This window comes from Salmo salar, chromosome ssa09 (genome assembly GCF_905237065.1).
Source record: "Salmo salar chromosome ssa09, Ssal_v3.1, whole genome shotgun sequence".
NCBI classification, from domain to species: Eukaryota; Metazoa; Chordata; class Actinopteri; order Salmoniformes; family Salmonidae; genus Salmo; species Salmo salar.
In genome coordinates, this window is record NC_059450.1 from 1,508,154 (window position 1) to 1,523,999 (window position 15,846).

Here is a 15,846-nt window from a genome sequence, read left to right on the forward strand (position 1 = left end):
GGAAACTAATAATAATGTCAGTTGGAGCCAGACAGCTAACGTTAGCTAGCTAGCTAACAGTACACTTTAGCTTAAAACATGTAGCTTGCTAGCTAGGTAAACCATGTACCTAGCTAGGTAAACAAAGTGTAAGTTCACACACATCACATAATGTTAGCGAACGAGCCAGCCAGGTAACGTTAGCTAGTTAACAACAATGAACAGTGCCAACAATGCCACAGTGCTGGGAGCTAGCCAACCATGTCCAATGTTAGCATAACAAAATTAGAAAATGTGTAATATCTGAAAAATGTAGCTAGCTAACGCTATACTATCTTACCTATATACATCATTGTGCATGGACGCGTCTCTACCAGGAATGCCATGCTACGGTTGCCCTTATTTTGTAATCCGGAGGTGTTCCCTCCATCTCTTTAGCGATCATACTCTAACTTCACTGATTTCAAAACTTGATCCTCCAGAAAGTGGAGCACCACACTTACGCAGCTCCACTACATGATACATTTTTTAAAAAGCTGAGTTCGACAGGATTACCAAAACAGACTGACGAGTTTCTACGGCAGACCAATCCGAACTCCTCTCTCGGCATGTCCAGCCCACTCATTATCTCAGCCAATCATGGCTAGTGGGAAGGTTGCTACCTGTTTCTGTGGCAACAAGGCTCGTAATTTAACAATTGTATTCATATTTACAGATGGCATGAAAGTTCACATGTTTGTGCCAAAAAACGCATTTTGATAAAAAAATATTTTATATGTTCAAGCTCTCCTGTGTAGTCGTGACTTGCGACATACATCTAGTTTCCTTTTATCGGGTCACAAATTAGATTTGTTAAAATCCCCAGCAACAATAAATGCAGCCTCAGGATGTATGGTTTCCAGTTTGCATAAAGTTCAGTGAAGTTCCTTGATGACCATCTTGGTATTCTCTTGTGGGGGATAAACACGACTGTGACGATAACCGAGGAGAGTTCTCTCGGGAGATAATACGGTCAGCAGTTGATTGTGTGGAATTCTAGGTCAGGTGAACAAAAGGACTTGAGTTCTTGTATGCTATTACAATTGCACCATGAGTCGTTAATCATAAAACGTACACACCCGCCCTTCTTCTTACCGGAGAGATGTTTATTCCTGTCAGCGCGATAGCCGTTGGCTATATGGACTCCAACGGCATGTCCCCAGCTAGCCATGTTTCCGTGAAAAAGAGTGTGTTACAATCCCGGATACAGTTGAAGTTTACATACACCTTAGCCAAATACATTTAAACTCAGTTTTTCACAATTCCTGACATTTAATCCAAGTAAAAATGCCCTGTCATAGGTTAGTTAGGATCACCACTTTCTTTTAAGAGTATAAAATGTCAGAATAATGGTAGAGAATTATTTTCCAGCTTTCATTTCTTTCATCACATTCCCAGTGGGTCAGAAGTTTACATACACTCAATTAGTATTTGGTACCATTGCCTTTAAATTGTTTAACTTGGGTCAAATGTTTCGGGTAGCCTTCCACAAGCTTCCCACAATAAGTTGGGTGAATTTTGGCCCTTTCCTCCTGACAGAGCTGGTGTAACTGAGTCAGGTTTGTTGGCCTCCTTGCTCGCACACACTTTTTAAGTTCTGCCCACACATTTTCTATAGGTTTGAGGTCAGGGCTTTGTGATGGCCACTCCAATACCTTGACTTTTGCCACAACTTTGGAAGTATGCTTGGGGTCATTGTTCATTTGGAAGACAAATTTGCGACCAAGCTTTAACTTCCTGACTGATGTCTTGAGATGTTGCTTCAATATACCCACATAATTTTCCATCCCCATGATGGCATCTATCTTGTGAACTGCACCAGTCCCTCCTGCAGTAAAGCACCCCCACAACATGATGCTGCCACCCCGTGCTTCACGGTTGGTATGGTGTTTCTTCGGCTTGCAAGCCTCGCCTTTTTCCTCCGAACATAACGATGGTCATTATGGCCAAACAGTTCTATTTTTGCTTCATCAGACCAGAGTACATTTCTCCAAAAAGTACGATCTTTGTCCCCATGTGCAGTTTTAAACCGTAGTCTGGCTTTTTTATGGCGGTTTTGGAGCAGTGGCTTCTTCCTTGCTGAGTGGCCTTTCAGGTTATGTCGATATAGGACTCATTTTACTGTGGATATAGATACTTTTGTACCTGTTTCCTTCAGCATCTTCACAAGGTACTTTGCTGTTGTTCTGGGATTGATTTGCACTTTTCGCACCAAAGTACGTTCATCTCTAGGAGACAGAACGCGTCTCCTTCCTGAGCGGTATGACGGCTGTTTTGTCCCATGGTGTTTATACTTGCGTACTATTGTTTGTACAGATGGATGTGGTACCTTCAGGCCTTTGGAAATTTCTCCCAAGGATGAACCAGACTTGTGGAGGTCTACAAATTTTTTTCTGAGGTCTTGGCTGTTATGTTTTGATTTTTCCATGATGTCAAGCAAAGAGGCACTGAGTTTGAAGGTAGGCCTTGAAATACATCCACAGGAACACCTCAAATTGACTCAAATTATGTCAATTAGCCTATCAGAAGCTTCTAAAGCCATGACATCATTTTCTGGAATTTTCCAAACTGTTTAAAGGCACAGTCAACTTAGTGTATGTGAACTTCTGACCAACTGGAATTGTGATACAGTGAGTTATAAGTGAAATAATCTGTAGTTGTCTGTAAAGAGAGAGATCCTTGATGAAGACTGGGGCGAAGGGTCACCTTCCAACAGAACAACAACCCTAAGCAGACAGTCAAGACATCACAGGAGTGGCTTCGGTACAAGTCTCTGCATGTCCTTGACTGGCCCAGCCAGAGCCTGGACTTGAACCCGATTTCTACGGAGACCTGAAAATAGCTCTGCAGCGATGCTTCCAATCCAACTTGAGAGAGCTTGGGAGGATCTGCAGAGAAGAATGACAGAAACTCATCAAATACACGTGCCAAGCTTGTAGTGTCATACCCAAAAAGACTCGAGGCTGCAATCACTGCCAAAGGTGCTTCAACAAAGAACTGAGTAAAGGGTCTGAATACTTATGTGAATTTGATATGTTTTTATTTTTAATAAAGTTGCAAAAAATTCTAAAAACCTGTTTTTGCTTTGTCATTATGGGGTATTGTGGGGAAAAAACGATTTAATCAATTTTAGAATAAGGCTGTGACGTAACAAATGTTGAAAAAGTCAAGGGGTCTGAATTCTTTCCGAATGCACTGTATATCTATTATACACTTACCCTTTATTAACCCAACAGCCGTGATATATTTACCAGCAATTTTTCTTCCAGTTTGCTTCCCACCACAAAACCACATTTTCTCATGCATTTCAATATAAAAAACAAAAGTTAGATCAGTGTAAAATTGTACACCTTTCTTTCCACATCACTTTCTCCAATTTGTCACACCAGAGAAAAGTTATTACCAAAATATGCAATTGTGGGCGCTTCCAAAACGTTACCTCAAGGTTTGGTAGCCATAAATTAATCTTACAACAACAGGAGTTTAGGGCTGTTGTTGATACTCTTCATGCTTCCCTTGGCCTCAGGTCCGGGTGCCTTTTGAAGGAGTTTAGAATAATGTGTCTTATGTGAATGTGCATGTAACAAGTTTTCATAGCTTTCAGGTTACTAATGTACCCGCAGAGTTCAAAGTGATAAATCCAGCTAGGCCATATTAAGGAGCGGTTTGCTCCAAAGAAAAGTCAAGCACTGAGGCACTCCGTACAGTTCAGGAGGAAAACTTGACACTAAAGAGGACTCGTGATTTTTCACCACATGAAGTCTTGCGATATACAACCAGTCTCTCCAATTTCTCTCCTGACACTCCGAATCTTGCTCATGTGCTACGAGTGGCAGTTACCGCACTCACTAGTCCCAGCAGTTGCAATGTTATGTTTGAGGTTATGATTTACCAGTGGTGTCTTGTGTTACAGGCTACAGTGCAACAGATACTGCCTTGGATAAGCAAAGCATGTTGGGGGGTATGAGGTATGTCTGCCTAGAGCGGTTAATCTGGTCAATAAGTAGTTGTTCAAGGAGGCTGATAATAGTAGCTAGGGTATCAAAATGTGATTTACCCTGTGGCATGTTGAATATTTAGCATAGAAAATAATTATTTCAAACCATTAGACCGTCTGCCATCACATCAGGTGCTGAGATTATGATTATCTCAAACATGCCTTCATTGGCATGTAGCCTACTTAGTGAGGTTCTGTTTAAAGTGTGCATTTCATATTAAGCAAGCTTGGAGAGGTTACCTTCCTACTGATATCCACCAACTGTCAGATTGTCTTGTAAACGCTCAATGATTCCCTGGAGGCTTCTTAGATCCTGTTCAGGGCCGGCGTTATGGTTAGGGGGCCTGGCCCGCCCTACCGTACCTCCTTGCCTGTCCTAATAAAATAATGAAATATTGGTAATTTATTTGACCGAGACGCACGCTGACAGAAAGACGCATCTCAGTTAAAGCATCCGAGCCCCTCTGTCTCAGTATGTGTACACCATGTATTGGATGCTGTCTGGACCACAATAGTATGGCATGTCCATACTATTTTTGGCCAGATAGCATCAGATACATGGGCTACATATAGATGTTTTCTCCAGCGATATAGTTTCAGCAGAGAGGAAGATGCCAAAATCTGTCCAGTATAAACCCAATGTGTTTCTATGGGAATATTATGCAGACCTAAGCTTGTCGCCTGCCTTCCCGCCTTCGGGACAAAGACTCCAATTGTTAGGGCGGAGACATGAGCATCTCATCATTATATACAGACCTCTGGTTTCAGCCTCTTGCTAATTGGAAAGAAAAGTTGACGGGTGCACAGTACACTGTTAGGATGCATGGATTGCCCTAAAGTAAATACATGTTTCGCCAAAATTATAGAATTACTCCTGTCTAAATAAAATCATTCAAAATACTTCACCAGGGAGCATGACTTAGCCACAGAGGATCATTAGCTTCTTTAAAAAAAATAGCTGTGGATGGTTTCAAATCACAAGTGTGTTTGGGAAGCCCGCAATTTGGCTAGTACGCGTGGCAATAGTCTAGCTGATTGAGTTGCGGCAGTCAGTGAAAAGCATGTGTGAAGATAATGTGTCTTGAATATAATTACAAAGGTTGCATCAAGAAGAAGGGGAGGGATGTGTGGTGAGGATATGGGGTGTCTCTCTCCAGAATGCATGCATATGTAGGAAAATGCGCATTTGGTTATGTGTGATTTCTGATTGTCTTAACTCACTACGTGCACCACAAATGTTTTCTTCCAAGTCAGTTTTTTTAACATTCATTGCGAATGGTAGTTCCTCAGCATTTGAAAAATCTTCCCAACACTCCCGGCCTCAATAATCACCAAGCCCCAGTGAGAAAGAGCAAAATATCATGATCTGATGATCCCATATATCCAGAGGAAATATAATTTAAAACCACTCACTGTGTCAGCTAGCCTATTCCGGGCTCTCAGAGTTTCGCGCTCCAATGTTGCAAGTTCGCGAGCTACAGCTTCGGGCCGGACCCAGTGATGATTTGATACAATGTTACACTTCATTAGAAATAGCTCAAGTCAAGTCAGATAGAAAGGGAGGAAGACAGGCAGAAACTACAGTGGGGGAAAAAAGTATTTGATCCCCTGCTGATTTTGTACGTTTGCCCACTTACAAAGAAATGATCAGTCTATAATTTTAAAAGTAGGTATATTTGAACAGTGGGAGACAGAATAATAACAAAATAATCCAGAAAACCAATGTCAAAAGTGTTATAAAATGAATTGCATTTTGAGGGAAATAAGTATTTGACCCCTCTGCAAAACATGACTTAGTACTTGGTGGCAAAACCCTTGTTGGCAATCACAGAGGTCAGACGTTTCTTGTAGTTGGCCATCAGGTTTGCACACATCTCAGGAGGGATTTTGTCCCACTCCTCTTTGCAGGTCTTCTCCAAGTCATTAAGGTTTCGAGGCTGACGTTTGGCAACTCGAACCTGCAGCTCCCTCCACAGATTTTCTATGGGATTAAGGTCTGGAGACTGGCTAGGCCACTCCAGGACCTTAATGTGCTTCTTCTTGAGCCACTCCTTTGTTGCCTTGGCCGTGTGTTTTGGGTCATTGTCATGCTGGAATACCCATCCACAACCCATTTTCAATGCCCTGGCTGAAGGAAGGAGGTTCTCACCCAAGATTTGACAGTACATGGCCCCGTCCATCGTCCCTTTGATGCGGTGAAGTTGTCCTGTCCCCTTAGCAGAAAAACACCCCCAAAGCATAATGTTTCCACCTCCATGTTTGACGTTGGGGATGGTGTTCTTGGGGTCATAGGCAGCATGCCTCCTCCTCCAAACACGGCGAGTTGAGTTGATGTCAAAGAGCTCCATTTTGGTCTCATCTGACCACAACACTTTCACCAGTTGTCCTCTGAGTCATTCAGATGTTCATTGGCAAACTTCAGACGGGCATGTATATGTGCTTTCTTGAGCAGGGGGACCTTGCGGGTCCTGCAGGATTTCAGTCCTTCACGGCGTAGTGTGTTACCAATTGTTTTCTTGGTGACTATGGTCCCAGCTGCCTTGAGATCATTGACAAGATCCTCCCGTGTAGTTCTGGGCTAATTCCTCACCGTTATCATGATCATTGCAACTCCACAAGGTGAGATCTTGCATGGAGCCCCAGGCCGAGGGATTTTGACAGTTCTTTTGTTTCTTCCATTTGCGAATAATCGCACCAAATGTTGTCACCTTCTCACCAAGCTGCTTGGCGATGGTCTTGTAGCCCATTCCAGCCTTGTGTAGGTCTACAATCTTGTCCCTGACATCCTTGGAGAGCTCTTTGGTCTTGGCCATGGTGGAGAGTTTGGAACCTGATTGATTGATTGCTTCTGTGGACAGGTGTCTTTTTTACAGGTAACAAGCTGCGGTTCGGAGCACTCCCTTTAAGAGTGTGCTCCTAATCTCAGCTCGTTACCTGTATAAAAGACACCTGGGAGCAAGAAATCTTTCTGATTGAGAGGGGGTGAAATACTTATTTCCCTCATTAAAATGCAAATCTATTTATAACATTTTTGACATGCGTTTTTCTGGATTTTTTTGTTGTTATTCGGTCTCTCACTGTTCAAATAAACCTACCATTAAAATTATAGACTGATCCTTTCTTTGACAGTGGGCAAACGTACAAAATCAACAGGGGATCAAATACTTTTTTCCACCACTGTATATATCCTGAGGCTGCATTTATTGTAGCTGTGGATTTAAAAAAGCTAATTTGAGAACAAGGCTACCTGAATTCTATCAGCATAATGATTTTTGCACTCTTGAGGGCAATTCACTGGATCACTGCTACTCTAAGTTCCACGATGCATACAAGGCCCTCCCCATCCTCCTATTGGCAAATCTGACCACGACTCCATTTTGCAGTAGAGGACAACAACCACCCGAGCCACTACCCCGCTACCATCCAGAAGGCAAGGTCAGTACAGGTGCATCAAAGCCGGGACCGAGAGACTGAAAAATAGCTTCTATCTCAAGGCCATCAGACTGTTAAACAGCCGTCACTAACACAGAGAGGCTGCTGCCTACATACAGACTTTAATAATGCCACTTTAATAATGTTTACATATCTTGCATTACTCATCCCATATGTATATACTGTATTTTTATACTATTGCATCTTGCCTATGCCGCTCGGCCATCATATATATATGTATATATTCTTATTCCATCCCTTTACTTAGATTTGTGTGTATTAGGTAGTTGTTTTGGAATTGTTCGATTACTTGTTAGATATTACTGCACTGTTGGAACTAGAAGCACAAGCATTTCGCTACACTAGCAATAACATATGCTAACCATGTGTATGTGACCAATAAAATTGGATTTGATTTGAGTAGAGAGATGAATGTGATTGAAAGAACCAGAATTTTAATAAGGATATTTTCTACTGTTTTTATTTGTCAGCTTTAGGCCTATATATTTTACTTAGTTGACGATGGAAGTTACTACTGCATCTCTGAGTTCTAAATTTGAATTTCTTTAGCCGCCAATGGATCACAAGTGTATCATTGTGTCCATATGGCAGAGGCGGTTGGTTTCGCCATAGTTGAATTTTAACTTTTAGATTTTGATCATTTTACTTCAGATTTTTATGATTAACCACGTGATTTTGAGAACAAACATGTTATTATTGAAATGAAACTGTTCCACGAAAATGCTCATATAAAAATAATTATAACTGGCACGCAGATCGGTAGAAATGGTCAAATTGTAAGCGTCCCGAAACTTGAAACTCACCAGCTGCCTATGGTCTTTACTATTACAGCACAAGCACACATAAGAAGTCCCGTGAAAAAACGTGCCCACCTATGGAAATCAAAAGCCCATCCAACTGATTCGTTCTGGCGCCGGGTCTGATCCTGTTGTATTGTCATATCAAACAACGTTCCCATGAAGGAAGCAGCAATAGGGACACATTATTACAGCTCTGAGAAACACCTCGAAGATGTTTGGCTTTTGCTGTTCAGGAGGCGATTGGTTATTGCAAATGTGTCATTGATTTATCAGAACCTAATTTGCATTAATATTTGAATTATGGCAGCAGTATGCTTCCATGGGTTTCCACTATAATGCTTAAAACTATGAACTCATTTTCACATGAGTGGTCATGAAGGAAAATAAACCAGGAATGGGGATGCGGCCTGTGTTTCAACAGTGAGAGTTGACTGACACCCACCACAGACTGAGCTGAGCTTATCCCCATCTGCCTCAACTTATGACAATTTCTCTAATTGTGCCAAATTGAGCTGCTGTCAGTGATTAAAGCCATTTGGAGGAGGAACAAATATCTTTGCTCTGTAAATTATTAGCTCATTGATTACAATAATGCGGGAAATTGCCCATTAGAATCAAATGTTCACTAAGACACCTGGCCCTCACACTAAAAGGATACAAGATGGCAGCCATATAGGGAGGGTGGGCTCGATCAGGCATCAAACGCAAATGTCAGAGTAACGTTGTGGAGCCTGAGTGAGTAAATTGACGTTGGAGAAATTTAATCGGGGCTTGAGATAATGGAGTTCTCACTGTGTCATGGGACTTGACCTTCTAGAATTCTCCTTTGCACTCGGCCCATGCTTCAATTGCACGTGAATGCGTGTTTGAGCTTAATGCTCATTCTTGGATACAGTATTTTAATAACATTTGGGCAAAAGCGCAGAAAAGTGGTGCTGTTGTCAAACCAGACAAATATGTATCCACATATTGTCTGTACAGTGCAAGGTTTTGAAGTTAATGTGACTACACATGAACATGTTGAAATGGATTAGAAAAGAGCAAATTCTTACACTCCGAAACTCTCAACAATGTGCAAGCTTGTCTTGGGGGGGTTGTAAAATCTACTTGTTGACAGAGGGAAGATAACTTGATTAACATGAGTCACTGAACCTCACTCCCTACACCACTGACTCATTTTGGGGGTTATGTTTATGTGGACACCACAGCCATAACTTCATGGGGAGAAGAGGCTCTTTTGCAATCCCTCTTTTGAAATCCTTGATTTCAGCTCTGGACATATCCCTTTTCCTCAATCTTCTCTCTTCAATCAGTGAGCTCTCACCAATCAGGAGAAATAGGTCTCCTAAGCGCCAACTGTGCCACCCTCACCACTCAAACGTTAATTTCCCTCCACAGTTGCTACGCTGACTTATACTGGGCAACACTTTGGATTTATAGGTCCAAGCAATTACTATGCAGTTACTCTGTAATAGACTAGTAAGTACAGGTACAAGCAGGTTTGAAAGAGAAGTACTAACTCTGGCCCATTAGTGCTGCTAAGCAATGTTGGCTGCTGGGTTTGTCTTGTCATTTCGACAGTGGCTGATTCAGACCTGCAGAGGTTTACACACTCTCTGGACAATCACTGATTAGTGATTCATTGATTAACTTGAAAGCTTATGGACTACTTCATGAGGACATGCTATTGTTACGTAGCCCTGGCCCATGGTCAAAATCATTCATACACAAATCTTGTAGTCCCAAAGTTTGCTGGAAGTGAATTTACTGTAAAAGGCAGGGAGATCTGAAAGACAAACAACTAGAGCTCATTCAAGCCAAAATTTCAACAAAGACTTGTCTATTAGACAATGCTTCTATCTGCATTGGAATTATCAGGTGCTGTGCTCTGGCTCTCTCCAGGAGCTCAAACTGCATCTTAATGCTGTTTACATTAAGGGGATTTTCAAGCTATGCCCTTGTAATCCCTATTACCAGACAGTCAGGAATCCAACAGTTCCCTGCCAAGTGCAACTCAAAAACATATGGATCCAACAGGAAAGGCTCATAAATAAAGCAGCATTGTATGGAGTTGCTCTGGCACTTATCAGTGCGGTGTGAGTGGGCACATGAGAAACAGCTTGCGATTTGGGACGCGATCAAGAGAGATAGGTTTATTTGTTATCTGCTTGTCTAAGTTGAAATAGTGGATTGTTGTCTCATTTGTCTCATTTACCACTTACAGACTTTTAATTAGACTGACATGTTCTTTATTACCATGGAAATCCATCTCAGTCCCATAGGACCACACCAAAACAAAGCGTTCATATCCGTAACACTTTACAGTAGGAGGCAAAAGAAAGAGTACTGGTTTACTTTGCATAATTAATTGTTATTGATTATACAAACAGAACCTTAAAGGCATAGTTCTTTCTTAATTATTCAGCCAAATGACTGAAATGACCATTAGACTGCAGTAAATATTGCAGATTGCACCTTTAATTGAAGATAAATCAATACAATCAAGGGTTTAAAGTCCATCTGTTTTAAAAGATGGTGAACAGTGGCTAATCTATTGCACAAGACTGGCACTGTGTGCAAGGAACAGTAGTAAAGGGCGTATTGATTCACTCGCTAAGGATATTCTGTCAGACATTCCCCAATAAATAGCTTGGACGGACCACGCCAACGATAAAAGCTTCAGTATCCTAATTTTCCTCAAAAGCACACACACACACAAATAAAGCATTTGAAATCTGCATCAAATGTTTAGCACTGGGGTTATCCACATTTATTTCGCAAATAAAAACATGGTATTTTCCCATGTCAAATAACACCTTATATCCAAGGCTTTGCCAAAAAGATTAACAGATACGGACCATAATACATTTTATGGGAGGAGAAAATGAAATATTGTGCAGGAGTATAAATCGGGGACTATGGCAGGTTCGCACTAGGTGATATGACCTGTGTGGGGGGGGGCTTTTGTGTGTTAAGAGTGGACCAGTCAAGATAGTTGTTGTGTGTGTGCACATGTGTATGCTGATTCTTAGTGAGTGTGCGTGCGTGGCTGTCCGACCTTCCTTCTCCATCAACATTGTGACCCCTCTTAATCACCCTCTCTGTGGATGGTCCCTCTCGTTCTCGAGTAAGAAAAATAAGAGATAGTGAGTAGGAGAAAGAGACAGAGCGTGGGAGGAGGCTGTTTTGGATACATTTGTTTTATGCCGGGATGCGTTGCTGCTTTGGAATGCGTTCAGCGTGAATATGATCCTCCTGGGCTCCTGCATAAACCAAGAATGTTTCATAGTTGGAGCCATCAGTCATTGCTTCGGAGCCCTTGTGGTATAAAACTGTTTATGTTGCCTGCTACTTATTGCACTGGCATTAGACGTGAATTGCTGTACACAGATAATAACTTTGCTTCCAAAGTTTTTTCCTTTCATACTATTAAACGTCTAGTCCAGACAGTGGCATGTTGGATAAATAAGTAACTCTGAAACGGTGGAGGACCGGTCAAAGTACATGTACAAGTAATTTCTCAAATCTGCACCGGTAACAAGGATAGCCTAAACATGGGGCTTCTGCAATTTGTTCAATCAGGTAAATTTATTGCGGCACTATAAAATGTGCAGAAATATTTTTATTTAATTCAATAAATTTAAATATTTCTTATTAAAATCTGTGTCCAACGCAAATGTAATAATGCACAGTACATTGTGTTGTTAGCGGAGCCATTGTTGTGTCTGAAGTTGATTTCACGTAGAGCTTCACCACCAACGAGAGGGGGCCCTACTGGACTGATTTTAATGGTGCACAACAGTATTCAGAGGGAGTAGTAGGTTACTGTGGTTCTCTCACCGCTGGAATGTTTAATTGATCCAAAATGATAACATTTCATGATAGTCAACAAGGATTTGAACATTTTGGATTGGTCTAGTTTTCTTTGCCATTCAAGTCACTTTTCTGCATGTTGGCATGCGCAACTGCAAATACCAAACATATAGGACGTTACTCCACCACATTGCTTACCATTCCCTGAAATGGAATGCTACCTCATGTTGCAAATATTAGTAATACAAGTCTGGACACATACATGTAAATGTTCCATATGCCCTAACTTTGTCTTACAGATAATATGCCCATGCCCACACACACACATACACACACACACACGCTCATACTGTACACACATTCCCCCTGTCCCCTACAAAGTTTCTCCTATACACATGCACACAGGGGCAAACACATGTGCAAACAACACACACACACACATGCACTCACACTATAATTAGCCTCTCATGTGGCCGAAGCATGTTAACCGTCCTGAAACAAGCCTGGCTACCGCCGCAGTTGAGCTCTCCATGTGTGTTTCATTACCATACACAGGTAGTACACGTTCTCCATCACAACCAAAGCTTCTGTCTGGTAAATTACACTCAGGGCTTCCCATGCAAGGCAGAGCAGTAGAGGTGGGGGTAGTGGGGGCTGAGAATAGGAGGAGGGGAATTGAAGATTGAAGACCAACTTCTGGCTAGACCTGATATATCACTGAACCCAATACTTTCATCCTTTTCTTCTAGTAATGAGACACAGTGCATCCAAGCCCTTTGATTTATAATGCCTGCTATAGCCAAACACTAATCATTTATTATATTCCCTGTGTGCCAAGACACTTTCACACAATCTGTCAGCATATGATTAATCTTATGATGTACATCTTAAGGTATTACTCAAGGTTTTTAAAGCTTTGTACATTAAAGGGTATTAAACTCCTTGGCAAAAACTGAGCATCGCCATGTTGAAAATGTTTGGACTTTCAACCACGTAGTCAGAGGAAGATTTACACAGTGCTTTACAGTAGAACCAGTCGGTGTTTCCTTTATGTACAAATGTCTGCAGGAGACATACAGTATACTGAACCTATACAGCAGTATCTCTGAGGATTTATATAACATCATGATTAGTTGAATCAAAAGCTTGGCTAGAGCAAAAATGTGTAGCACTGTGGGTTCCAGTACTGGAGGGGAGAAACACTGAATGGTTTGAGGTACACTAAGTAGTTGTGATGTCCATAATTCAGTCCAATTAACTTAGCTGTATTCAATCACCAGTACAGTTGTTTTATATATTTTTCAGTTGAATTCAGAAGTTTACATACACCTTAGCCACATACATTTAAACTCAGTTTTTCAAAATTCCTGACAATTAATCCAAGTAAAAAATATTTAATCCTAGTCTTAGGTCAGTTAGCATCACCACTTTATTTTAAGAATGTGAAATGTCAGAATAATAGTAGAGAGAATGATTTATTTCAGCTTTTATTTCTTTCATCACATTCCCAGTGGGTCAGAAGTTTACATACACTTAATTAGTATCATTGCCTTTAAATTGTTTAACGTTTGATCCAAGTTTCGGGTAGCCTTCCACAAGCTTCCCACAATAAGTTGGGTGAACTTTTGGCCCATTCCTCCTGTCAGAGCTGGTGTAACTGAGTCAGGTTTGTAGGCCTCCTTGCTCACACACGCTTTGTCAGTTCTGCCCACAAATGTTCTATGGGATCGAGGTCAGGGCTTTATGATGGGGACTCCAATACCTTGACTTTGTTGTCCTTAAGCCATTTTGCCACAACTTTGGAAATATGCTTGGGGTTATTGTCCATTTGGAAGACCCATTTGCGACCAAGCTTTAACTTCCTGACTGATGTCTTGAGATGTTGCTTCAGTATATCCACATAATTTTCCTCGCTCATGATGCCATCTATTTTGTGAAGTGCACCAGTCCCTCCTGCAGCAAAGCACCCCCACAACATGATGCTGCCACCCCGTGCTTCAAAGTTGGGATGGTGTTCTTCGGCTTGCAAGCCTCCCCCTTTTTCCTCCAAACATAATGGCCAAACAGTTCTATTTTTGTTTCATCAGACCAGAGGACATTTCTCCAAAAACTACAATCTTTGTCCCCATGTGCAGTTGCAAACCGTAGTCTGGCTTTTTTATGGCGGTTTTGTAGCACTGGTTTCTTCCTTGCTGAGCGGCCTTTCAGGTTATGTCGATATAGATACTTTTGTCCCTGTTTCCTCCAGCATCTTCACAAGGTCTTTTGCTGTTGTTCTGGGATTGATTTGCACTTTTCACACCAAAGCACGTTCATCTCTAGGAGACAGAACGCGTCTCCATCCTGAGCGGTATGACGGTGGCGTGGTCCATTGGTATTTATACTTGCGTACTATTGTTTGTACAGATGAACGTGGTACCTTCAAGCGTTTGGAAATTTCTCCCATGGATGAACCAGACTTTCTTTTCTGAGGTCTTGGCTGATTTCTTTTGATTTTCCCATGATGTCAAGCAAAGAGGCTTCTAAAGTAGCTTCTAAAACCATGACACAATTTTCTTGAATTTTCCAAGCTGTTTAACCTCTTACATCTAGACGTTCCGCTAGCGGAACACCTGCTCCAATATCCAATGATGGGCGTGGCGCGAAATACAAATTCCTCTAAAATCCGAAAACTTCAATTTTTCAAACATATGACTATTTCACAGCATTTTAAAGACAAGACTCTCCTTTATCTAACCACACTGTCCGATTTCAAAAAGGCTTTACAGCGAAAGCAAAACATTAGATTATGTCAGCAGAGTACCAAGCCAGAAATAATCAGACACCCATTTTTCAAGCTAGCATATAATGTCACAAAAACCCAGAAGACAGCTAAATGCAGCACTAACCTTTTACAAACTTCATCAGATGACACACCTAGGAAATCATGTTACACACAGCATGCATTCTTTTGTTCAATAAAGGTCATATTTATATATAAAAACAGCATTTTACATCGGCGTCTGACGTTGACTAACTATTTTCCCCTCAAATGCGTCCCGGGAAACAGTGCATATTTCCCTTTATTACTATTCGAAAACAATTTTTTAAATTTATATTGTCAATCTAACATTTATAGATGAATATCTCTTGAGAACACCTGTCATACCAGATTTTAAATTAACTTTACTGGGTAATCACACTTTGCGATAAAAGGAGATGCGATACTCAGAAAAATGAGCCAGGAAAACTAGCGCCGCGCCATCTTGGAACAATCGCAAATCACGTCTGATCTTGTATAATATTGTCAATAATCGCCTACCTTTAGTTGTCTTCATCAGAAAGCACTTCCAGGAATCCCAGGTCCACAACAGATGTATTTTCGGTCGAAAAAGTCCATCCTTCATGTTCCATTAGCCTGCTGTTGGTAGCGTGTCCTAGGGCTGTCTCCAAATGCTCCGACGTGCGCGGGACAGTAGTTTCGGAAAATGGACCTTTTGGATCGGAGGGTGAGGGCTAGGGCCATTCCTCACAGAAATGTCCGGGAACTTGCAGGTGCCTTGGTGGAAGAGTGGGGTCACATCTCACAGCAAGAACTGGCAAATTTGGTGCAGTCCATGAGGAGGCGATGCACTGCAGTACTTAATGCAGCTGGTGGCCACACCAGATACTGACTGTTACTTTTGATTTTGATCATTTATGTTAGTCACATGTCTGGAGAACTTCTTCAGTTTATGTCTCAGTTGTTGAATCTTGCTGTGTTCATACAAATATTTACAGATGTTA